The sequence below is a fragment of the Pinus tabuliformis genome, chromosome 8 (genome assembly GCF_031772625.1).
Source record: "Pinus tabuliformis cultivar Carrire ecotype Pingquan chromosome 8, CPIR1, whole genome shotgun sequence".
NCBI classification, from domain to species: Eukaryota; Viridiplantae; Streptophyta; class Pinopsida; order Pinales; family Pinaceae; genus Pinus; species Pinus tabuliformis.
The window spans coordinates 1,085,240,757-1,085,268,536 of record NC_142294.1 but is presented as its reverse complement, the minus strand read 5'-3'; the positions used below and the strand labels follow the sequence as shown (position 1 = coordinate 1,085,268,536).

Below are 27,780 nucleotides of genomic sequence, written 5' to 3'. Positions count from 1 at the left end.
AGACCAACACCACTTAGCATCATTTACTTCTAAATTTGAAGCTTGTTTATATCCTAATTCTAATGTGAAAACCCCTCCAACTTCATTCAAACTCTAAATTAGAGGATCATAGTCTTGTGTTAATCTAAACTGATTCATTTCTAACTCACATATAAATGTATGTAAAGTAGGAATAAAATTCCCAATCGGGCCTAATATTTAGCAAAGAGCCACCCTTGTGGCTACAAAATTGTAGAATTTAGTTTAATGGTTTGATTTAACATGAAATAATTGCATTCATGTAGGTGGTAAATCAAGTTCTCTAACAAAAGTATGTATTGACTATAACACATAATAGTTACGGGAAAATGATTATGTGATATTTGTAAATTATAATTTTTTTGAAATAGGTCCTAATCAACTTAGGCCTTAGTTTCACATCTACATTGTTACATGATAAGGCTATAGATTTATATGTTTTAGAGAGAGCATTGGTGTCAATGCATTCTTCTAGTAGGAATGTTGTAAGTTGGCATTGGTGTTAACTCTTAACTCTAGTATATGCTTGTTTTTTAATGCCAATAAGCTATTGTTCTTATTTCTGTTATGAATTGAGGTAGATTATCACTTATTGATATTTTATTCCACTGAATTACAGTTGGAAAGAGTACTTGCATATTATAGAAAATCTTCAAAGAAATGGTCAGCTATGGTGAATAAACTAGGTCAAGGTAAATATCAGTTTATATAAATTGTTGCAATTGTATCTATTATTTGGTCAACACATAATTTCTTATCCTAGTGAAGGACTATATTCATGAATTTATGTTTTCACTTGCCTCCTTATTCTAAATTCAAATATTTTTTAGGTGGGTTGTACTTAGTGATTGTCAACTTCTCCTTGTTGTCTTTGGTATTGAAAACTCTTCATTTCTCATAATTGCTATTTAATATAGTTCCTAAAATTTGTTGCAATTGATCAATGATTTGGCACAATGCATGAAGTTGAGATTCTTCTTCTTAGGCACCACATTCTTAGGCTATTCCATTCTTGACTTCCATATGTATAAATTGACAAAACCTTTGTGAACCCTACATATGTGAAAACAACTAAGGCCCATCTATGATCTTTTGATGTCCATTTTATTAATCATTTTATTACCATATAACACGCAGTTGTGCATTGTGCTTGCAAGGATTAATAGAAATTAACGCTTGTAAATTAGATATCTATTATCTATCCAACAATTCAAATCAAGGTGATTTGTACTGTCTCACAAAATATTGTAGAAAAATTACCCATGGAGATTGAATGTGAGGAGAAACAATTTCCATCAGGGATGTTGATGAAGCAAGGCGCAGAGGGTGTGAGTGAAATTAGTTGGTTGTCTTATTGTTTCCTTGTTTTTTGCTAGCGTGTTGGGTTTTTGTATTATTTTCTATTTCAGAGTCTAATTGTTTGTATGCAGAGAACATTTGAATGCAACTTTCTCGAAAGGATGCCCATTATTAAAGTGTGTTTCTCCAAGAAGTACAAACATCCCATTTTGGATTCAACATTGACCTTGAAACATATTTATGGGCTCAGTGCATGAGACAAATTAGTTTGTTTATGTTCTATCTTTACTTCATGTCTATAAGGAGATAGATAATTCTTCATGTTGTCTAAGGTGGTTGTGAGTGGGATCCTTATAAAAATGTGATTTTAGGAAGCACGTTGCATGGGTAAGGCTAGAAAGCTTGGAGTTGAAACTCCCACTCTTTTTGCCTTGGATTATGAGCTTCACAATCTTACATTTGAATATATAGAGGTTATATCTATGAAAGAGGTTATTTTTCAATCAGGATCACTTCGTGGCTATGGCATGTTTTTCTAGTCATATTAAAATGAAATACGATCTATAGTGTGAATTTAAGGATAGTCATCGCTAGCTTGGAATAATCATTTTTAACTTGATTTAGCTCCAATTTACTTGGTCTTCCTTTGATCCCCTATTCCAATAATTTTATGTTTGTCTTAGTTGAACAAGAAATATCCTTGATTGCTTTGTAACTGCAGAGGAACAAATAGGAGATATTGCTCAATAGATAGGTAGAGCTGTTGGAATTTTACATGATGGAGGTTTGGTGCACAGTGATATGACAACATCCAATATGATGATTCATCAAGATTCCAAACAATTGGTATGAAGTTATTTTGAATGATTCATTTTTCCAATTTGAATAAATTGATTGGAAAATTCTTACTATAGGATTTATTTTTTATCCTAAACTATGAAAATTGTTTAATGCAATTAAAAATTTTACTTCATTTTAACTACATGTAAATAGTTGTATCTGCAAACCACAAAGACATGGATAGTTTGTTAATTCCTATTTTTCTTGGATTTATAAAAGAAAAAGTAAGTTTCGTTAGATCTGTTCAATCTCAATGCATATACAACTTGTCTTTAGTGGCTTGGAAAGTATTCTCAATTGATGACATGTATATAGTGCATAATAATTTGACTTGTCTTTTATCTTTAGCATGTTAAACCATCTTTTCAATATATTATGTTATGGGAAAATTAATATTAGATATTTGTAAATTATAATGTTTTTGAAATAGGTCCTAACCAACTTTGGCCTTAGTTTCACATCTACAATGTGAGAAGATAAGGTTGTATATTTATATGTTTTAGAGAGAGCGTTATTGTCAATGCATTCTCTTAGTAGGAATGTTCCAAGTTGGCATGGTTGTTAACTCTTAACTCTAGCATATGCTTGTATTTTAATGCCAATAAGATATTGTTCTTATTTCTGTTATGACTTGGGGTAGCTTATTACTTACTAATATTTTATTCCACTAGATTGTAGTTGGAAAGAGTACTTACTTCTTATAGAAAATCATCAAAGCAATGGTTAGCTACACTAAATAAACTAGGTAAAGCTAATCTAAGTTCTTGGAATTTGTTGCAATTGTATCTATTATTTGGTCAACACATAATTTCTAATCCTAGTGAAGCAGGGTGCAAAGGATGTGAGTGAAATTAGTTGGTTGTCTTGATGTTTCCTTTAGTTTTACTAGGGTGTTAGCTTTTTGTATTATTTTTCTATTTCGCAGTCTAATTATTTGTATGCATTGAATATTTGAATGCAACTTTCTGGGAAGGAGGGCCATTATTAAAGAGTGTTTCTCCAAGAAGTACATGCATCCCATTTTTTATTCAACGTTTACCTTGAAACATATTTATGGGCTCAATGTATGATACAAATTAGTTTGTTTCTGTTCTATCTTTACTTCATGTCTATAAGGAGATAGAATATTATGCATGTTGCCTAAGGTGGTCGTGAGTGGGATCCTTATAAAAATGTGATTCTAGGAAGCACATTGCATGGGAAGGCTATAAAGCTTGGAGTTGTAAGTCTCACTCTTTTTGCCTTGTATTCTAAGCTTCACACCCTTACATTTGAATATATAGAGGTTCTATCTATGAAAGAGGTGTTTTTGCAATCAAGATCACTTCTTGGTTGTGATATGTTTTTCTAGTCCTATTCAAATGCAATATGATCTACAGTTTGAATTTAAGGATGGTAATTGCTAGCTTGGGATAATCATTTTTAATTTGATTTAGATCCAATTTACTTGGTCTTCCTTTGATCCCCTATGCCAGTAATTTTATGTTTGTATTAGCTAAACAAGAAAGGTCCCTGATTTCTTTGTAATTATAGAGGAGCAAATAGGAGATATTGTTCAATAGATAGGCAGAGTTGTTGGACTTTTACATGATGGAGGTTTGGTGCATGGTGATCTGACAACATCAAATATGATAATTCATCAAGATTCCAAACAGTTGGTATGAAGTTATTGTGAATGATGGCTTTTTCCAATATGAATACATTGATTGGAAAAATATTACCCGTGTCAGTTGTAGGCTTTGTTTTTAATCCTAAACTATGAAAATTGTTTAATGCAATTAAAAATTTTACTACATGTAAATCTTTATGTTTTCAAACCACAAAGACATGCACAGTTTGTTAATTCCTATTTTTCTTAGATTTATAAATGAAAACGTAAGTTTCCTTAGATCTTCTTAATCTTAATGCATATACGACTTGTCTTTGGTGGCTTGGAAAGTCTTCTCAATGGATGCCATGTACATAGTGCATTATAATTTAGCTTGTCTTTTATGTTTAGCATGTTAAACTATCTTTCCAATATATGATGTTATGGGAAAATGAATATTTGATATCTGTAAGTTATAATGTTTTTCAAACAGGCCCTGATCGACTTTGGCCTTAGTTTCACATCTACATTGCCAAAAAATAAGGTTGTAGATTTATATGTTTTAGAAAGAGTGTTGTTGTCAATGCATTATTCTTGTAGGAATGTTGTAAGTTGGCATTGTTGTTAACTCTTAACTCTCGCATATGCTTGTATTTTAATTCTAATAAGCTATTGTTCTTATTTATGTTACTCGGGGTAGCTTATTACTTACTTATATTTTATTCCACTAGATTGTAGATGGAAAGAGTACTTGCTTCTTATAGAAAATCATCAAAGGAATGGTCAGCTACACTGAATAAACTAGGTCAAGATAAATATGAGTTCCTCAATTTTTTTGTAATTGTATCTATTATTTGGTCAGCACATAATTTCTTATCCTAGTGAAGGAATGCATTCATGAATTTATGCTTTCACTTGCTTCCTTATTCCAATTTCAGATATTTGTTAGGTGGATTGTACTTGGTGACTATCAACTTCGCCTTATTATCTTTGGTATTGAAAATTCTTCATTTCTCATAATTGCATTTTAATATAGCTCCTAGAATTTTTTGCAATTGTATCTATCGTTTGGTCAACACATGATTTCTTATCCCAATGAAGGACTGTATTCATAACTTTATGTTTTCACTTGCCTCCTGATTCCAAATTTAAATATTTGCTAGGTGGATTGTTCACTGTGACTGTCAACTTGTCCTTGTTGTATAATTTGGTATTGAAAACTCTTGATTTCTCATAATTTCAATTTAATACAATTTTCACTGCAATAACGTACAATTTTGGGTTTGTTTTTTAGTTCGTTTGTGTGGTAGAATGCATACAATATTGGGATAAGTATCATAAATTATTATGGATGTGTATATTTTTGTAAACTATCAAGTCTCTGGTTGTTTTCTATCAAACTTAAAGATGTTTAGATTTTGATTTCTTAATTTTTTTGTGTCTGATAAAGGAAGATTTTGTCATAAGCTTTGATGTCGTGGATACTTTTGGAACTCTATCGAATTATATTCATTTGTAGTATCCAAAAACATTGGATTTTAAGTGATATCATTATCTTGTTTTAAGCATTTTAATTCTTTGTGATAGTTCATATTGTTTAAGTATCTTATGCAGAGATAAAATATAGTTTCAGTTCATAATGTCAAACAAACTTGACATATTTCATTCTTGTAAATAAACAACAAATTCAAGGGTTTAGTTCAACTATTGTTACTAATGCTTATGAATATATGGCTTGCTTAAAGCTAGAATGTGTCTGGTTTGAATCCCGCCGAATGAGGTGTGCTAGTCTTCATTGATGGGTTTAATAGGAATGTGATAGAATGTGGGGAATCACCCCTTGGGTTCTAGTATGAGGTTTTCCTTGGAAAAAAGGTTCAATAGTATTTTATTTCAATAGTTGTTATTATAACAACATTGTGCACTATGATGGAAACATGCTTTGGTCTAAGACTATCAATAGGACATACCTGTATAAGTAATTGGAGGTATTTTATAGTAGTAAAGCTATAATGTTATTCCTAAGATTTACTATATTGAAGAATACAAGACAAAGGGATTATTTTCAAATGTGAAAAAGGTGTTACCAAACATAGATATTATTTAAGGTGTGGTGTGCTAGATCAATAGTGTCTGTTAAGCTTCAACATGGGGAATTTATCTCTTTGGGCAAGGTATTGATGATTCTTACCAAAATATTTCAACTTTGTAAGTCATCTAGTTGTTTTTCAGCTGCTACATCCCAAGACATTCCCCTTGTACGGGTGGAAGCAGCTATGGTAGTGTGCCATTATTTGGACAATATCATGTTATATGAAGATCCATTCCATAGTTACTGTGTGGCTCTTGTTGTTCCATCCCATCAAGCCCTTGAAAGTTGGGTTGAGAAAGAAGGAATTGTTTACAAGGATTTTTTTGATCTGTGTCAGAAGAGTGAAGCAATTAAAGAAGTTCAGAGCTCAATTTTACAGGTTTGTTATGGTGTCCACCACTTCTGCTTCATTATACATTTGTAGTTAGGTAAAACTGAGTTGTAAAATCATCTTAATGAAGGCAATGCATCGGTTATATTTTTTATGTGGAAATGGTGGCATAAACTAGGTAGTTTTATATCTATGAAAATTAGAATAGGGGGCAAAGATGAAACATTTAGTTTGCCACTCATATAGTTGGATGAGTAAATAGCCAACTTTTATTTTAGATATATCTTTTTCACAATAATTGTTTTTTCATGAAGCCTTCTAGCATGAATGATGTTTATTATTGAAGTTCGATTGTAAAGGTTGATAGGTCACCTTCCCCAGTAATTGGTTAAGCTCTTTTGTTGAGAATTCAAATTAATTTGACTAGTGAATTTTGAAAGTTTGGATTACTTGGCAAGCTGTTTTTATCATGTTAGAATGGCCTTCTATCATATTTTTTAATTTTTCTTTCCATACTTTATGAATTACTAGTTTGAGTCTTGGAAAGGAAGGTATGAAACATTCAATGATATGCATATAACATTTTGGAGCTTGATTGCTCCCATTTTCCTTATCTAATTTTAGCCATATGTTTCAAGCATATAACTTGTTATTTGAGCACATGTTGTTTATATAATTGACCAAATTCATATGTTAGAGAATGAAATGTTGTTGTGAATAAAATGACAAAGATTAGACATCACAACCTAGATTATGTTTTCTCACAAGTTATCTACAGCATGAACTTTTTAGCATGTAGCCTAGTTGGCATGATTATGCCTAAGCTTTCCCTAAAGGTTGAATACTAAGTTACTAAGGTGTTATTTTCTATGGTGATGTTTTATTTTCTTTGTTTATACAGGTCATTTGGCCACATAGTAGCCACTACTTCCCAACTGAAGAAAACTTGTTCGAGTTTCTTTCTTTTATGGGGAAAAATAGCTTTGACATTGCTAATGCTGAGGTATATGTTGTATAAATCCTTTATAATCTACTTTAATTTATATTCTAGTGTCCATCGTCTTTCATGTCTTACACTCTACATTGTAACTTCTTTTGTTTTCAGAAAAGGAAATCAGTGTTGATGGTAAGAAGCAGGAATTGAAGAAAGATGAGAAAAATAACATTGGAGTGACAAATGCAAAAAGAGAGAGAGAAGAGAATCGGTTTAGTGATACCCTTAGACCCAATATCTTGCATAAGACACACACATAGAAACTGAAGGTCAAGTCTTAGGAGTTGGTGAATTCATCTGCAACACAATGATAAAGTTTTGAAGTGATGAAACAACATTTCATGTGTAAATTGTAGTCCAACAAATATTAAATTGGAAACTCATATTCTAATACTTGAAATTTCATATAATATAATTTTTGTGGTTGAAATTATTTATAGTTTCACTTCATATTGTTTAGTATTGTAATTAAAATATGTAACTTTGAGTTTTCCTATTAGATGAACATTCACATTGTATGAGATTTTTTTTAATTTAGTCACACAAAACATACTAATTAATTTATGTTGAGTAATAATGAACACATAAAATCAATCTAAAACAACTAAATTAGTATTTTGTATTGGTTAATGATGAACATAAATAAAATGAATTTACGACTAAATTAGTTGTTTATAATAATTATTAATGAAAGTAAATGAAATGAATATAAACTATTAAATTAGTCTTTTATATAATGCATATGAAAGTACCGAAAAAACATAAATGACTACTGCAAATGATAAATGTGCTATTATAAATGATGACTAAAGTTTGCATATATACGACTATTAGTAGCTAATTTACAATATCTTATAACAAGACCAATATTTAGTCATATTTATTTGGTCATTAATTGGTTTCAAATGATGACTAAAATTTGCTGACTATTAGTAGCTAATTTACAGTATCTTATAACACGACCAACATTTTGGTCATATTTCTTTGGTCATTAATTTGTTTTCTTGGGTGGTCATATAGTAATATATTTTGTTGTATATTTAGTGTTTAATTTTGGTATTAATGACTAAATTTATGATCAAATGTATGACTAAATATACTATTAGATGATAAAATTGAGATAATCAATTAACGACTAAGCTAAAAACAACTAAAATTTGGTCGCATTATAAGATACTGTAAATTAGCTACTACTAGTCACCAACTAAAAAATGGTCATTTATATGAAAATTTTACTCATTGTTTTAGTAACTAGTTAACCATTTTGTATTAGTGGTTTCACGTGGGTGCACTCCTAGAAAACAAGAGTGCAATTAACTTCTCTCAACTAACTCATTCACTTTCCAACAAGTGGGGATCATGCGTGAGATAGCTTTGCATGTAATATCTTTCAAATTAGCCCAGATAATTATTCATTTTCATAATCATTCTAATTTGGGTTGGGCACACATCTGTGGATCAATAAACTCTTCATCGATTTGCGTCACAAGTAAGTTTTGCATGTTGAATCTATTAAGTGGCTTTCATGATTTCATTGGCGATCTTGTTTTCCTTGCTGGTGTTTCTTTGTTTCTTAGTTTATTTACTAGTGTTTATATTCAATATTTCCACTACAAGTGTTAATATGTTGTCACAGGAAAAAGCTATGCATGTTACTTGACCTTTCACATTGTTGGGCCTCCAAATTAACCTTAATTTTCACTCCATTTTCACCTTTTATCCTCATTTTGTCATCTCATTTCACCATATTATCATTACATAACCCTATATTTCCATTACCATATGAGTTTATATTCTCATTTTCCAAAGTTATTAATTTCATGTATTTAGAGTGAATTTATGATTAAAAGTTAGAGAAATAACATGTATTTACTTATACCTAAAAGTGGCTTGAGTTTGATGACAAGTGTAGATCATTTGGAAGCTTCCAAGGCACCCTTATGTGGCCTCCCAAGATCAAATTCGAATTTCAACTCAAGAGGTGGACCATATTCCAAGGAGGAATGTTACACTAAAAAATGTCACCTTGACTACTTACAGTTAGTATGGCTCCAATCAACAAGTCATGCTACCCTCTTAGGCAAGTCTCATGCCTCTGTTATCCATCTCAAACTCAAAGAAGAGAGAAAGTCTTGTAAAAATCATGTTTATCTCTGGGGTCGCAGGTTCTCTCTAGCCTTACCTGCGGGGACGCTGACCATGTTCACAAAATATGCGTCCATGGACGCTCTGTATGTTAAGGGACAGGTGCGTCCCTCTGTAAAAGGCAAAATGCGCGAGTTTTATCTTGAAAAAGTTACTTGTGGTTACTTCTAGAACATTCTAGAGGTCGGTTTGATGAAATGGATGCGCCTCCAGTTGGTTCATGTATCTCTATTAAGGGGGAACTTATCCCATCAATAAGGGAGCTATCCCACCCATAGAGGGGGATGATCCCATTGATAGTGGACCTGAATAACCTCTTTACAGCACTATAAATGAAGGCATTGAGCCAGAAGGAGAGGAGGTTGGAGCTATACATTTTCTTTGGGTAAATGCTGCAGGATTTAGGTCTTCCATTAGAGCCTTTGTGAGGAGAGATTGTCTTCACTTGATTCTACTTGGGAGAGGGTGAGCTTTGTCAAAGTAGAGGAAAACCCTTGATGGACCCTGGGAGGAACTTGCACAACACCAAGGCCAGGTTGTAAGAGTTTCTTTGTTTCGTTATTAATACAAACTGGTTTATTTTTCTCAATAGCTTGTGTTAATGAGTTATTTCATGTGTTCCTTGGTCTGCATGTTGAATATATGTTTTATTATATGAAATGCAAGTGCTTGGTAATTGTTTGATTGTTTGTGGTTGCAGGAATTGACTTGAAGGAGGAGCTCATCCGGATCGTCAAGAACGGACTTCAACAACAGCGTTTTGGAATAAGGTAAGCCTAAACACTTGTAGTTTTCATGTTGTAAAAGGTGTATTTAGAGAAAGATCATTCCATTTTGTCTTGTTTGTCATTAGAATGTCTTAGACTTCTAGGAAGGTCAGTCGTGTCCGCACCCTTGACAGATTCCGTGTGACAAATTGGCGACTCCACTGGGGAATCCATTAATGAGAGAGTCTTTTCCTTTATATGAACTTTGCTTTGAGAAAATCATTTTTATTTTCTGGTTTTTGACTGTGAGAATTAGTATTTGGGTGGCTTAGCTGTAGCTTTAGTTGGCTTTAGTTTTTCTTCCTTTTTCCAGAAAGACGCAGTCTCTGTGTGCTGCACAGTGCGTCCTTGGACGCGCTGTTGTCGACTGCACAGTGCGGGGCCGCACCTGTGAAAACGGCTGGCCTGCGTCTTCCTGTAAAAGTTAAGAAAATTCCATTTTTGCCTTAAATTACTTTTAGATTTTGTTTTTTCTTAGTGTTTTCTGCCCAGATCCTTTAGTACCCTGTCAAGAATTCTCACCTGAACTGGTTTTGTGAGCTTTGAGTGTTTTAGTGGTTTTCAACGAAGTTTAGACCTAGGGTTTGATTTTTGGAAAGGCTTTGTAGTAACTTTGAGCTTAGAAAGTTGTTCCAGCCTTAGATATCTCTGGTTAGTCAACCTTCTTAGAAGTTGAGCCTGCCGTAAAGTCTCCTTGTTTGAGCAACTTGTCATTTGAGTTGTTTTGGGTCAAATTTCGAATTGCTTGTTTTTAAAGTATTGATTTCCATTTTCAAAAAGGACAAAAAGATTAGATTTTTGTTTTGACTAGTTTTTGGTTCTGCAATAAGCTAGTCCTTGATTTGATTGTGATCAAGTAAAACACCTTAGAAATAATCATTGTTAGTTTTGGCCTCGTTAAGATTGCTTAGAGTAAATTTGCCTTTAGTTTGCTTATGAGTGCATTTTCATAGATTTTAAGAGTTGTTAAGATTGATTTTTGGTTATATTAGATTTATTTGCTTTATTAAAAGAAAAATACAAAAACATCTTCTTAAAAGTCTTGTTTCAAGTAGCTTTTTGTTTTCAAAAGAAGAAAAGAGTTTTTTCGTGCATGTAAAGAGAAGTTATGTTTTTATGCTTGGAAAAGAAAAACGAATTGTTTCTTTGATTGTCTTCAATTAAGAAGTTGCTTTTATAAGGATTGCATTCTCTCAACTTTTTAGTTAAGCAATTCATCGAAAAAGTAAAGTAGTGGATAAATCATTTTAGGTGCATTTTGTAGTGGTTTCGAGTCGAGTCAACATACCACTAGTTTCACTTCCATCACCTTTTGACTTAAGAAACAACCTTAAAAGTAACGCTTAAATTAAAATCAATCTAGTAATCTTTATTTTTCTAGGGCTCTGAAGCACCAACATAGCTTAGGCTAGGGTCTTGGAGTAGGTGAGTACTTAACTCTCCAAGACTACAAAACCAAACAGATAGTCTATCTTGAGTAGAACAAATCCAATTGTTTCAGTTACATTCTGGGAAAGCTCCTCTTAAAGGAGAAACACGAGCTCGTGTCCGAACCAGTGAGGGGATCATTCCTCCCTCGTTGGGAACGACGCCAGGCAGTACGTATTACAAACGGTAAACCTCGGATTAACCATTGTCGAGGAGCCAGGGGTCACTTATCGGTAAACCTTGGATTGTTGTCAAGGAGCCGGTAAGGGGATTGGAGCTTGCTACTCTGCCCTTGCGTGCTGTCGGAGTTTAGACTGTTCCCCCAGGTGTAATTGTTGTGATTGGTAACCTTAGTGGCCATAATATCTAGGATTCTACCCAAGGTGACGGTGGAGGGAAGGTCCCACTGTACCTGGAGCAGACGTCGGTTATACTCACTTGGATTTTCTGGGGGGTTCGCTTCACTTCGAGACGGTTAAAGTGGAGGAACTTGGTCCAGTCTATTCATTAAGCAGGTTGCCGGGGTAACTGTTCCACCCACTATTTCTGTACTGAATCCTGCGAGGTTGGGCCTAATCACCAACTAGCGCTTTTGGTCCGGAAGACTACTGTTTGTGTGTGGTTTGACGCTCTAGATTATTTAGGCGTGTGCTTCAAATTTGATTGGTTCTTTAGAAGACTTTAGGTGGTTTGATTTGAAATTTTTTACTTTGTTTTCGTGTGTTGTAGTTAAAATCTTTAATTGTGGCGGAATTACCGAGAAGGTCCCGTCGTATTGCGGGCCAGTCTCCTGAAGTTGTATCTGTGGCCGAATTGTTGAGAAGATCCCGTGAACTTAGGGGTTCACCTCCTCGAGACGACCCCAGTTATTTAGAGGGTTTAAAGGTCCTTGTAACTCCTAGTGGCAGTAAAGTAGGTTCACCTGAAGAAGGAGAATCTTCTTTGGTAGTCCATCCAGATTACCAAAGATTAGAAACAGGTTACAATCCCGAAGCTGTTACAGTTTCCGAGCTTGCTGGTAGTTTTTCATCTGCCAGTGAAACAGGCGAAGAACCTGAAATTTCAGAACCTGTTACTCCAACTCCTAGTGTTCCTGATTCACCAAGAATAGAAAGAATTATCACCGAAAATCTTCCTGTTGGATTAATTGCTATAGAAGAACTTGTTCCAGAGGAAGAAATAGGCGTTTCTGATTCTGAAGATCTAATTACCCTTGATCTAAGGGAGCGTGAATCCATCTTTTACAGTCCTCCTAGAAGTGAGTCTTGGTACCTTGCATTAACCAATTTTTTAGACAACTCAGTAGGTTTTTCTACACCTCGTACTCCGGTTCCACCCAGAGGAATTCATTCTCCTGTAAATATGTCTGGTCAGTCGTCTGTGTTTTCGCAAAGTCCTGAATCATTTTTACATGGCGGTCCTTCTGTTCCTACTGGGTATCAGTCACTTTCTGGTACCTTTGCGGGAGCATCTCCTCAACCTGTTGATCATGGGTTATTAGTTGGAAACAGTGGTAATGTACCATTGAGTATAGGTGAAGTTTATATGATGTCAGGTTCAACTCCCATTAACCAACCTCAAGGTGGCCAATTACCGCCTGGGGGGCAACCTTCGTTAATGCCTGGGGGGCAACCTCAAGGTACTTCATTTGTGACTGGGGGGCAACCTCAAGGGTATCAACCCCAAGGGTATCAACCCCAGCCTCAATACGTACCCCAAAGTCAACCTCAGTATCAGTATCAACCTCAAGGATGGCAACCTCAAGGATGGCAACCCCAAGGGTATCAACCCCAAGGGTATCAACCTCAAGGATACCAACCTCAAGGTCAAGGTCAACCCCAGTATTCGTATTTACCTCAAGGTTATCAACCTACGGGTCAATACCCTGGTCAAGGTTATCAACCACCTCAAGGGCAATCATATGGGACTACACCTTACAGTTATCAACCCTATCCTCAATACGGCTATGGATCTCAGTATCCTCAACCTGTTACGAGTCAATACCCTGGAATGTTAACATGGGATCCGTCACAGGGTCAACAGATGTCGCAACCAAGTATACAGTCGGTACCTCAAGCAGGACAACCTGCAGTTCCTGGTCCATCCCAGCAACCGCAACTTGTCCAGTCAAGTGTTCAGACCCCTGTAACTTCTGTAGTTACTCAGCCGCCAATTGCACCGAGTACTCCACCTCACACGGCTGCAGCAGCTACCGCTTCATCTACCATGCTTACATCTGGAGTATCGGCAGCTCCGGTTTCTACTGTCCCTGTAACCGTTCCTCAGACATCTGTACCGTTGTCTGGACCCACGATTCAAACCACAGTCCAGATGCCTGCAGGTCAACCTGGTACAAGTACGGTTGTTACTACTCAACCTCAATTTGTTCAACCTCCGTACCAGGGACAGTATCAACCTGGTCAAGCTGCCCAACAACCGGTTTACCAGTATCAACCGTATCCTGGGTACAATTATCAACCACCTCAACAACCCCAGTACGGTCCGGTTAATCCTGGTTTTCCAGGAGGATATAATATCCCCAATGCGAATCCTGTTCCTAGTTATCCTGGATATCCTCCTCCTGGGGCTGGTATTGTGACTCAGAGTTTCCGAGATCCTAACCGGCAGTTACCATTTATTGCGACTTTAGATTTACCCGACTTGACGCGCCTAACGAACGATCCAATTCAATATCTTCCGTTCTGGCCGCCAATGCCAAATAAGTTGCCCAGCGATATACCCAAGTTCGAAGGTAAGTCTGGAGAGGATCCGTCTAATCACGTGATGACTTACCACCTCTGGTGTGCATCAAATTCCATCTCAGATGATTCTATCCGCTTACGTCTTTTCCAGCGTACACTCATTGGTCTCGCAGCCAAGTGGTACATTGAGTTGCCACGGGCTTCTTTTTACAACTTTAGCCAGTTAGCTACTTCATTCTTAACTCATTTTCAGTTACCAGTCAGATACGATAATGGTACAGAATTATTAACTTCGCTAAAACAATCGACATCCACGTACATTTCTGATCACATCCATGAGTGGAGACGTCGAAGGAGATTAGTGAAAGTTTTTATCCCGGACCAAATTTTAGCTGAATGGTTTGTAAAATCATTATTACCAAGAATTACTGAAGATGTAGCTAAGGCCGGCGTAGTTACTGAGGAGCAAGTCATTGCTCAGGCACAATACCTTGACTTAGTTTACACTCAGTCGGGTACGTTACACGAGAAAATTCCGGATCTTCCAAGTCAAACCAAATCGCTGCTGCTCCTTCGGGATCTCATGCCGCTGATGGTATGATCGGTATCGTGACTACGAAGAGTAAGAAGAAGTCTTCCAAGACCTCCAATACTCCAATTATCACTTTGCCTGATTCTCCGACAGGAGAGTCTTCTCCTCCTGAACTTACCGCCGACATTCACGCTGTAGAGTCATCTACGGCCAAATCCAAAAACGGTGGAAAGAAGAAAGGAAAGAAGAAGGCTAAAGCAGACAAGGCTCCAAAGGAGAAAACGGAAAAGTCGGAAACTAATGACGAAAAGCGCAAACCTCGTTATCCTTGTCTCATTTGTGAAGAAGATCATTTTACGAGAGACTGCCCTCATCGGGCCGAGGTAGTGAAAATAGTTAAAGGTTCTCCGACTCCTGCTGTGTTAAAGAATCCATTCCCCGAGCAGGAAAATAAGATGATAGGTTCTTCTTCGAATGCCAGTGAAGAACCCATTTTGATGATGTCTCATGTCAGGATTGCGACTCGATCGCAAGATTATGGTAGTAAGGCTCCTGTTGATGGTAAAGAAGCAGAATCTTCTAACTCTAACCCATCAACCTCAGCTCCTGGTTCCGATCCACTACAGATCGAAAAACCTAACCCAGACTTAGTGATTAAGCCGCCCGCCAAGGGTGTACTTCGAAGGTCTGCTTTCAATCCACATGCGAGAGCAGCCCAGAATTACAACATTGTTGAAGATTTAGCTGTTTCACCTTCAGCAATGTCGGCACTCGAAGTGCTGCAATCATGTCCAGCGCAACGAAAATTGCTTTTGTCGGCTATTGGAGCTGTCGATGTTCAGGACCCGAACCTAATGATCTTTGATCTAGAAAGTAGTACACCGCGTCTCCCCCATCAAATGGCTTTCCAAATTCCAGTGATAGTCAAAAACAGGCCTATTCATCGGACTGTGATTGATGAGGGAGCTTCTACGTGTATTATGTCGATTCAATGTTGGAGATCGCTTGGTTCTCCTTCGTTGAACCAATCCCCCACCATCCTTAAGGCCTTTGATGGCCGTGGGTTCCGTCCGTTTGGTATTCTACAAGAATTGCCTATAGGGGTCGAAGGTAAAACCGTTAGTCTGGATGTGGAAGTGGTTGATGCCCCTCTAGACTACAACCTTCTTTTGGGTCGAAGTTGGTCATATGCTATGACAGCGGTCGTTTCATCGGTCTTCAGAGTCATTAAGTTTCCACATAACGGTAAGATCGTGACTATTGATCAGCTGACATACTTTTCATCCGACCCAACCTCTTTAGAAACTATCCAGCATGTTGGTAAAACGACGATCCCTTATAGGGACATTGGTGTAGGTTTAGTTAAGGATTCCGGTTTACTGGGAACTTTTCCTCTCCCTCCACTCAATGCAGACCCTTCGTTCGCAACAATTCATATGATCACGTCAGAAAACATTATTTATGATGATCCTTGGTATGTTCCCTCTGACTCTGAGCTAGACTCACTCGGTGATGTTATGCCGTTGAGTCCGTATGAGATTGCTTATGAAGCTCTTATGTCTTTTACCGACTTTCATTCAACCGACCAAATGAATGTGGTCAGTGAAGAGTCACTTTTCACCTCACCCTTAGAACGGATAACGTTTCCCGAAGAAGTGTCATCTGACGAACAACTTCGCGAAATCCTAAGTGTAGATGATCTACCATGGGACGATCTCCATCACAGATCTTCGTTTTTACCTAAGGATGATGTCTTTGAAAATGATTTTTCATCTATCTTTACCGCTGAATATGTCAAAGACGCTCAGGATCCAACGAAACATTCTGATTCAGAGCTGAATTTAGGGAATATTTCTCGTACTATTCCCATTGACATTTCAGTGAAGCCCGGAATCAGGAGAACATTCATATAGGTGCCGCATGTACTGACGAAGAAATTGAAACTTACAAGGCCCTATTCCAAGAATTCCGCGACGTGTTTGCCTGGTCCTACGAAGAAATGCCAGGAATCGATCCTGCCATTGTTGTTCATGAAATCAAAACCTACCCGGATGCTAAACCCATTCGGCAACGGTTGCGTCAGATTCACCCTCGAAAAGCAGCTGCAATCAAAGCCGAAGTCGAAAAGCTGTTGAAAGCAGGTTTCATTTATCCGATCCCGTTAACGGATTGGGTATCGAATATTGTTCCCGTCAATAAAAAACAAGGAACAATAAGAATCTGTATCGATTATAGGGATATCAATCGAGCTTGTCCAAAAGACAACTATCCTACGCCTTATATCGATCAAATTATTGATGATTGTGCCGGAAGTGAGATGTTTTCCTTCATGGATGGTTTCTCAGGTTATAATCAAATCAATATTCTACCTGCCGATCAACCAAAAACGGCATTCATTTGTCCATGGGGGACATTTGCTTATTGCAAATTACCTTTTGGCCTTAAGAATGCCGGTGCTACTTTTCAACGGGCCATGTCTTATGCATTTCATGACATCAAGCACATTGTGCAACCCTATCTCGATGATTTGCCTGCTCATTCTTTACACCGAGCTGATCACCTTGTCCACCTACGAGCAATCTTTATGAGGTGTAGGCATTATCGAATTCGGTTGAATCCCCACAAGTGTGTTTTCTGTATAGAAACAGGTCGATTGCTGGGATTTGTTGTTTCCAAAACCGGCATTCGCGTCGATCCCTCGAAAGTCGAGGCTATCATCCAATTGCCTCCTCCTTCGAGTTTGCGCCAACTCCAAAGCTTGCAAGGGAAAGCAAACTTTTTACGCCGATTCATCCCTAACTACGCCGAGGTCACTAAAGGTTTTACACGGTTGTTGAAACAGAATGTACAATTCTTTTGGGACGAGATTGCTCAACAATCTTTTGATGCACTGAAACACGCGTTGACCCATGCACCGTTATTGCATCCTCCCAACTACAACCAGGACTACTTCTTATACCTCGCAGCTTCGCATTCCACCATTGGAATGGTGTTAGTTCAAGAAGATGAATTCAAGGCAGAGCATGTGATATATTACCTTAGCAGAACCTTAAATCCAACTGAGTTAAAATATTCGCATGTGGAGAAATTGGCCCTGGCAGCCGTTCAAGCTGTCCAGCGTTTTCGTCACTACATTCTTCTCCGCAAAACTACTGTTATTTCGGATTGCAACCCTATGATTTATATCTTGACAAAACAACTGCTAGGGGGCAAGTACTCTAAATGGATTGTCATCCTGCAAGAGTTCGACTTGGAGTTTGAGAAGTCCAAGTCTAAGAAATCTTTAGTCTTCGCGGAATTGATGTGTGATTTCCCGAGTGCTGACACAGAGACTGTGGCAGAGGAGTCCATTGCGGACGAATCTTTGTTTCTTATTAGCACTGTAGATCCGTGGTATGGGGATATAATCATCTATCTCCAAACCCAAACCTTTCGGCCTGAAACTTCCAAGGAAAACCGTCGAAAAATTCGGTTTCAATCCCAGCAATACAGAATTATTGGAGATACACTTTATCGCCTGGGGGCAGACTTAGTTTTTCGACGTTGTTTAACTCACGATGAGGCTGAGAGAGTTTTGAATGATTGTCACTCTGGAGCATGTGGCGGTCATATGTCTGGGTATGCCACAGCTCAGAAGGTGTTGCGCGCTGGCTATTTCTGGCCGTCTATGTTTAAAGATTGTATCCTTGCCGTCAGAAAATGCCACAACTGTCAAGTGTTTGATCGCAAGATGCGCGCTCCACCTGCTCCTCTCCACCCTATAATTGCCGCTGGTCCATTCGCCAAATGGGGCATTGACTTTATTACTTGTAACCCTCACTCGGCCGGGGGGCATGCGTATATCATCCTTGCGGTTGATTATTTTACTAAGTGGGCCGAGGCGATGCCTACATTCGACGCAAGCGGCAAGACAGCTGCACTTTTCGTATTCAATCATATCATAACTAGGTTTGGTGTCCCACAAGCAATCATTACGGACCATGGAAGCCATTTTCGAAATGTCATGATGACTGAACTTACAAGCCAGCTTGGTTTGCGCCACGATAGCTCTACACCTTATTATCCGCAAGCCAACGGTTTGGTTGAGTCAATCAACAAAGTTCTAGTCGTCATGATTCGACGGATCATTGGTATCCATCGAACGAATTGGCATAACATGTTATTTTCGGCACTATGGGCATATCGAACTTCAGTGAAAAATTCAACAGGTTTCACCCCCTTTCAGCTAGTTTATGGCTTAGAAGCTGTGTTACCTATTGAGTGCGAAATCCCATCACTTCAAATGGCTGTCGAATTACTTCCAGCTACTTCCGAAGAGGAGAAACGGTTGTTATACTTAGCTAAATTAGATGAGACTCGACGTGACGCTACTTTAGCTATCGAGACTCACGCGAAACGAATGAAAGCTCAGTACGATAAAAATGTAACCCCTCGAAGTTTTTCGGAAGGAGACCTAGTACTATTATATGATCAAGCAAACGATAAGCTAGGTGCTGGAAAATTCGTTCCCATGTGGCATGGGCCCTACATTGTAAAGCGAAAGCTAGCAAAAGGGGCTTATGAGTTAGTTGATTTTGATGGGGACTCTTTGGGCAAACCCAGAAATGGACTTTACCTAAAGAGGTATTATGCTTAAAATGGTGGATGGAGAAATTTTTAGATAGGTTAGATTTCCTTTCTAGCTAGCAAGTGTGTTAGTTTAGTCAGTGTGCTTAGCTTAGCAAGTGTGGTTTTTCGTCATTATTTTGGCTCATCTTGGTTTTACTCTTGATATTGTAGATGTCGACGCCTCTCCAAACATACATTGGATTTGCTGATGGTGCTTGTCGTAGTACACGGAATATCTCTTCCGCAGCTTGGGTTATCTATTCGCCCTCTGACGAGTTAGTTTCTATGCATGGGGTAAGCCTCGGTCAAACAACGAATAACATTGCAGAATACAGTGCAGTGGTTGAATTATTATCCGAATCTATTTCATTTGGAATTCGACGTTTGATAGTGAGGTTAGATTCTGAACTTGTTGTATTACAGCTTAATAGAGTTTATGCCATTAGAAATCCTGTGTTATTAAGGTTGTTTTTGAGAGTGCGTCTCTTGGAACGTGAATTTGATTACATTGAATATCAACATATTCCAAGGTCTTTGAATACATTAGCAGATGCAATTGCTTCTCAAGTGTTGGACAGACATTTATAATAATCATGCAAGTAAATTTAAAGACATTTCATCATACATGTTAAACAAGATAAGCCGATAATAGTGATATATAGATATAGATAGAAGTGTGTCCAAAAATATATACATCGTCTTCGATCATAGGTTTAACACACCTTATGATCGGCAAAATGATAGTGCAAAAAGTCAAAAATGTCACATGTGACTACAAAAGTGACTAGTCAATCACTGGTGGTGCTCTCTGTACGACACCACTGCGCGGGCTATCTTGCGCAGAAATCTCCTAAACGGTCCAGGGACTGCAACCACGAAGCGCTGAAGCCTCATTGGAATGTCATCCATAGTAGTCTCAGGTATATCTGCCGTGAGACGCTCTAGATCATGCTCCAAATCGGCTAGTACTTCTGCTGTCGCATCCTGTAAGGCCGGTGCCGGTGCAGCTGGATGTCGTCTGTCGTAAGGCCGGAGATTGGCTGGACGCTGTGGTCCAACATCTGCATTTTTAAAATTTTACTGTTACGTTGAGACGATATATATGAAAAATAAAAAATACATAATTAGAAAACTTGTGAAAATGAAAGTACCTCTGTCATCCCATTGTTCTCCCTGTGGAAGAACCATGTCCGGATCACCTCTGAAATCCATTCCGGCATATGGAAAGTCTTGTATCACAAAAAGCTGGCCCTCTAGCCAGTCGAAGTAACTGTCAGAGAATCGAACCACTGCAGCACCCTCGTCAGGATGCCGGGCCATCACCGCAACCCATCGAACAAGCTTTGGCTCCCGAGGACCCAAGTCATCAACTGTGAGTTGCTGAGGGATCAGCATAGGAACTCTCTCCAAGGCAAAGCTCACGACTAGAGGCCCATATCCAAAAGTCTTTAGTCGTCCGTTCTTTGCCTTGGTTAGTTGGCTCTTCATATGAGCCGACACAGCTTCGCACCAGTTGAAGATGGTGCCTTGGTAACAGTCAACTGCCATCCGCATTTGGGATCCGGAAGCAATGTGCAAGGCGGCCGCGCCACAAATCCTAGTGACCGTAAATGCAATAACTCTAAGTTCCGCCAGAGCGATGTGCTTTATCTCCACGCCCTTTTTATGGCGAGTCCCTGGTCTGCACCACTCCTCGCGGAGATCATCAAGGGATTGGCCACCCGGCCTGGTCCCCGCAAGGTTGAGTTGCTCACCTCTGTTTGGCAAGCCAGTGAGAAAGTATACATCCGAGGGCTCTATCTCGAGCTGGTGCCCTCCAATGTAAAAGCATTGATCTTGAACGTTCCATCGCTCAACTAGCCATTCCAAAAATCTTACCTGGCCCCTCATGCCCGGTATGGTCCAATATTTGTACAATCCACATGTTCTTAAGGCATCCAGAGAGGGTTGGTGGTTAATCGCAGCTTCATCGTCTTCTACGTGCTCTCTCTCTCTCCAGTCTAACATGTTTTGGCCCCTGCACATCAAAAGAGTCAATTAGAAATTAATTTGAGAAAATTTGGTGGTTTTTTGAGAGAGTTAGGGTTTTGAAATGCGCCCTTTGCGGAAGACGCACCCCGGCTTTTTAGCACAGGGCGTCCGGACGCAGTTCGCCTGAAGGCGGACTGCGTCCCCAGACCTTTTTCCCGTGTGAGAAAAAGTCGGGGGACGCGGCTCACCCGAAGGGCACCTGCGTCCGCCGAGGGGCGCATTTTGAACCCAAAACCCCCCCAAAAAATGAAACAGAGACCAAAAACAAAAAACTAAACGGATAAAAATGAAGAGTGGGATGTGTAAAATACCTCGGTGAAGCGGCGTTCGATTCCGACGGTCAGATTTTCCGCAGCAACCACGGGAAGTTTCTTGTCAAAAGCTCCTTTTTCAACCTCAACAGTGAAACGGTAAAAATGACATGGTAAAAGGTCTTTTTATAGGTTTTTTGGATGAATTAGTTCATTTTTTACCATGAAAAGATGTTTTCAAATGTATTTTTGCCTATTTTAAACAGGTATGAGTAATGTGTCGCTTTTGTGCAGGACGAAGGGATTTCAAGGGAAATTGTAATTTTTCACAAACAAAATTTCAGAGTCATCTTTTAAGCCCTTTTCTGACTCCTAAAACATGAAAAGATCGCCGAGTGTTTCTTTTTCACTCGTTAAAACGGAATTAAAAGACGGTCCCCTTTTAGCTCTTTTCTGACCGTAAAATCAGGAAAAGATTGCCGGGTTTTTGTCGTTTCAAACTCGATAAGGAAATAAAACGACGTGTCTTTGATCGCTTTTTACTTTTCAGGTCAACGATACTATTATGAAAGTACTCCTTGGTCGAAAGATCAAGCGGTTCCCCCAGGTATTATTTTATACTTTTTCGGGCTTGAGGGACACAAATATACGAAAAAGTTCAACGTGGAGTTTCCTTAAGTTTTTCAGACTCTCTAAAATTGAAAAACGCCGAGTTTCTCCTATACTGGGCTCGTTAAACTTTTACAGTAAAGGACCTGTTCAATTACAAACAGGAACGAACCACTCCTTCCTAGGGTTCGCATTTAAACTAGGTTGGACTCGTCCGAAGGATGAGCTTATAATCAAGCATATGTTATCCTCCTCAAGCTTGTTAAAAATAAAGAGGTACTTGCCAGAAATGGTGGGGGAAAAAAGAGAAGAATGAACCTATTTGTCACCTTTTGCCTCAGAAGAAACTTTATTACCGCTCTTGAACACGACACTTTTCATTCACCTGGGTTGGGAAATCTTTTACCTCACAGTTGACTAAATCACTTTGAAAATCTTTAACCAGGTTCAGGGATCAACTTTGAGTTATTCGTCACCAAACCATCTGTTGTGTCGTTATGTGTTCAAGAGGTCTGCAAGCAAAACTTTCATCTGCAAAATACTTGTCATCCATTGACCATCCCTGAGTCAGTCCTTACAGCAACATTTCTTCAACTTGAACAATGATTTCGTGTTGCAGGCTTGCCTGCAACGGGTCGCTTTCTATCGACATCGACACATTATCTAGAAAGATGACTTAGGAATCGACAGTACCTTGAAGTCTGCATGCATCAATGGCAGGTTTCTCGCCTTTGACGTCAGTTTACATCATTGACTTTCGATCAGAGGATTCCGTGAAGTGTTCGACATCAAAACATCTATTCACATTTCACGGGTTGTGCTTGGTACTTTGAGAACCATTGACATTACTGGTGGTTTCTCTCACGCTTGTTAACAGTTTACATCATTGACTGGTAATCAAGTGGTTTCTACCATGTTCGACATCGAATCATTTAATCACATGGCTAGAATCGTACCAATTCGGGAAGTAGAAGTGAAGACCCTGGATCTAGTTTCTACCATCCAGGCTGCGAGGAGTTTTGTATTCATTATCTATGTAGACTAATCATAAACAGATGGCTGCGTCCATACTGTGTCTACAAAAGTCTATAAAAATGATGTACTGCAAGATCATTCCTATATCAGAATAGTTAGTCCATTAGTTAAAGTTTTGAATCTGAGTATGGGAATGCCTACCTCAGTGATGATATAATCTTATCCATGTATTTTGTGTTGAAAATTGCAGGTTCCAACCAGGCCATCCACAAGGCAATCCTTGAAATGATAAAGCGCTTCACCCTTCCTAGAATTACAAAACCCTATTCTATTCCAGGCTTCGCACTTTAGGGGGCAATCTGTTACACTAAAAAATGTCACCTTGACTACTTACAGTTAGTATGGCTCCAATCAACAAGTCATGCTACCCTCTTAGGCAAGTCTCATGCCTCTGTTATCCATCTCAAACTCAAAGAAGAGAGAAAGTCTTGTAAAAATCATGTTTATCTCTGGGGTCGCAGGTTCTCTCTAGCCTTACCTGCGGGGACGCTGACCATGTTCACAAAATATGCGTCCATGGACGCTCTGTATGTTAAGGGACAGGTGCGTCCCTCTGTAAAAGGCAAAATGCGCGAGTTTTATCTTGAAAAAGTTACTTGTGGTTACTTCTAGAACATTCTAGAGGTCGGTTTGATGAAATGGATGCGCCTCCAGTTGGTTCATGTATCTCTATTAAGGGGGAACTTATCCCATCAATAAGGGAGCTATCCCACCCATAGAGGGGGATGATCCCATTGATAGTGGACCTGAATAACCTCTTTACAGCACTATAAATGAAGGCATTGAGCCAGAAGGAGAGGAGGTTGGAGCTATACATTTTCTTTGGGTAAATGCTGCAGGATTTAGGTCTTCCATTAGAGCCTTTGTGAGGAGAGATTGTCTTCACTTGATTCTACTTGGGAGAGGGTGAGCTTTGTCAAAGTAGAGGAAAACCCTTGATGGACCCTGGGAGGAACTTGCACAACACCAAGGCCAGGTTGTAAGAGTTTCTTTGTTTCGTTATTAATACAAACTGGTTTATTTTTCTCAATAGCTTGTGTTAATGAGTTATTTCATGTGTTCCTTGGTCTGCATGTTGAATATATGTTTTATTATATGAAATGCAAGTGCTTGGTAATTGTTTGATTGTTTGTGGTTGCAGGAATTGACTTGAAGGAGGAGCTCATCCGGATCGTCAAGAACGGACTTCAACAACAGCGTTTTGGAATAAGGTAAGCCTAAACACTTGTAGTTTTCATGTTGTAAAAGGTGTATTTAGAGAAAGATCATTCCATTTTGTCTTGTTTGTCATTAGAATGTCTTAGACTTCTAGGAAGGTCAGTCGTGTCCGCACCCTTGACAGATTCCGTGTGACAAGGAAGATCATGGAGATTTTGATGTGTCATGGGATTTGTATCTAGTATTTAGGGATAAGTTGAGACAAGTGTGGGTCTAGTAGATATTTAAGGGATCTACATTTATTGAGTAGATATCCCTAATTCATGTATAAATAAGAGGAGCATCCTCCAAATCAGGTAATGAAGGAGGAGGAAGGAGAGAAAACAATTATCAGTTATTCATTAGCACCAAATTTATGATTGTTCGTTCAACATGAATAATATCATTTTCTCCAAATCATGAGTTATGAGTGTTGTTTGATTCTTAAGGTGTGATAGTTGCTCATGTGTGCTCATTGAGGAATGGAAGGATCCCCATACTAAGATAAGTGCACTTTGTTGTAAAGTAATGTTGTGAATATACTAATCTTAATTATGATGTTCATCTTATTTCTTTCTTGTAAATACTTGTAGATAATTTTAGTATGAATTCATGTTGTGGCCATGTTTTGTTGTGTGAAGGTTGATCTCATTTCAATAGCTAGTTTTGATGTGAGAAGGAAAACCAGGAACTCCTAAGTTAGGAGTCCCTTCTTCATGAGCTAGATTAAATTGAAATAAGATTTACTTTCTCATATGCTTTTCTAGATTACATTTATGTGAATATTGATTCCCTTTCAGTATCTAGAGATCAAGTCCTCCTAAGTTAGGAGACTCTTCTCCATAAGATAAGAATTGAATTGGAAACAATATTTACTTGCTTTCATTTACATGCTTTCTTTCCTGCTTTCTTAGGTGTTTGGCAATGTTATTATAGAAAGATGGTAGAAGGACAACCAGGACTCTTGAACAAGAGACTCTTCTCCATCTTCTAAATTAAAATAATTCCATTGATCAAACATTATTTTTATGCTTTCATAGAATAGATCTAATAGTTTAGATTTCTAATATGCATTTCCATTCTAAACAAACTTCTTACACCTGTTTCATCTAAGGTCCCATATATATTGGTTTGCTTCTAAGTTTACGATTCCCTGGATTGATAAATTAAATGAGAGGGATTTAGCAGAAAACTAAATCGCCCAACATTTTGGCGCCATTGCCGGGGACGCAAACTTAGATGTAAGCTAGTTAAGAAGATTGTTTAGGAAGAATTTTTTATTTAGGATCATTTAGGGTTAATTGCATTTAGGAATTTTCATTTAAGTTTATTATCATATAGAAAACATAGAAATAGAAAGCAAATTAAAAACCCCCCCCCATTAAAAAAACAAAAACACAATAAAGATCCATATGTATATATGGAAAAACTATGAGTATAAGTTTGGAACAACTCGCTCAGATCCTAGCAAGTGTTAGGATCTCCTCTTCTTGCGAAGAAGAGATCTTGACAGCAGCCAAAAGCTTAACTACTCCTCTAGAAGAAAACAATGAATTAACATTTGAAGAATCATCTTGTATATCTAATGATGAACAATTATTTGAACAGGAGAATGAGGAGGATGAAGAGAAGTTGCAGCACGATCTGAATGAGAGTGGAAATCACCCATATGAAAGCCTTATTGACAAGTGTTTTCGATGGTTTCAAACAAGTACAAGGTTATATCGATTTTGTTTTTATTTTATTAGATCATACTCACAAAAACTAGATTCGATCATCCTTGTATATTTTCATTTTAAAATTGAGAAATTGAAAATGAATATATTTTTACTACTATTGCGTGAATGGTTACATTGGAAATTTAATTACACGTAATAGTTTGTAATTTTCAATTAGCATAGAGTAGGTAGGATCATATTTTCAGTTTGAATAAGTATGCTCTCCTCCTGTGTCTTTGTACGATCTCGAGGATCAGAAAGTAGCATGTTTATAGATGTTTTCAGGATAGCAATATACTTGTCTCCATTTGCTTAAAAAAAATCATCTTAAATCAATAAAAATCCTAAGTTTTTTAGGGTTAGAATAAAATTTTAATTTAAAAAAAAAAAAAAATTGATTTAAAAAAAAAAATCAATTTCTTTTATTAAAAAAGAATTGATTTTTAGAATAAAATAAAATTCTTTAGAAATAAATTTAATTTTTTTTTATAAAAATAAATTTAGAAAAAAATTAGTTTTCATTTTTAATTTAAACCAAAAAAAAACACAAAAATCAATTTAAAAAAAAAAAAAAAAAAAACAAAAACAAAAAAAAATTGATTTTAACATAAAAATTCTTAAGAATAAATTCCTTTTTATTTTTTTAGTAACTAGGAATAGAATTTATTTATTTATTATTTTTTAGTTTAAAAAAAATTGATTTACTAATTAAAACAAAAAAACAAAATAAATCAATTTTATATTTTTGTTTAAGTTAGAAAAACCATTAGGAAATAAATATCAAATTAAATTTTTTTTTAGAAATTTTAATTTTAAAAAAATAAAAAAAAAAAAAAAAAATAGGATTTAATTTTTTTAACACAACACAAAATAAAATAGTTTTTAGTTTCAAAAAAAATAAAAAAAAAAAAGAATTGATTTTAATAAGACTTCTTTGGAAAAAATTTAATTTTCAATTTGAAAAAAAACCAAAACAAAAAAAATCAATTAAAAAAAAAAAAAAAAAAAACACACTAACTGTGAAAATGTTGACCCCTTCCTTGTCGGACTGAGAATCGTCTTCCAAGAATTTCTTTCCGGATGGAGCAACATAGTTCACGTCTGCGAACCTGCAGGTGCTATCTCCTTTGAGGGAGAATCTTCTCAACAGTGGGAAAAGCCCTTGAAGAAAGTGCATCATCGGAAAATCTAAAAACTGAAGCATCTGGGGTCATGTTGCCAGATTTTTTTTGTCTGGCAACGCATACTCTAATTCCCTTGTCGTTAAATCGGTCGAGCTGGAGTCTGCGGAGGGGGCATTGCAGGCCTTCAAGCCGCCATTGAATACCCAGATCCGTTATCGTACGAGCTCGTCAATAGAGCTGGAGAACCAGCATCTGTCATCTGACGGAGAGGAGACCGATCTCGAGGAGAAGATGAAGAAAATGCGGCAGGAGACGGTGACAGAGGAAGATGTACAGGTACAGGGGCGTTATCTTTGTGGTCTCTGTTCCTCTTCTTCTCATGTCGTTCGTGTTGCTTCTCATGCCCCTCGAGATGAACTCCATGTTGCACGATGGAGAAATTTTCCATCCCGAGAGTTTCCCGTCGGATGA

The 27,780-nt window shown here is 37.6% G+C and overlaps 1 pseudogene; it reads left to right on the top strand.

Moving 5' to 3' along the window:
* The first annotated feature begins 1,280 nt into the window (after positions 1 to 1,280).
* On the top strand, positions 1,281 to 27,780 carry LOC149239117 (uncharacterized; annotated as a pseudogene).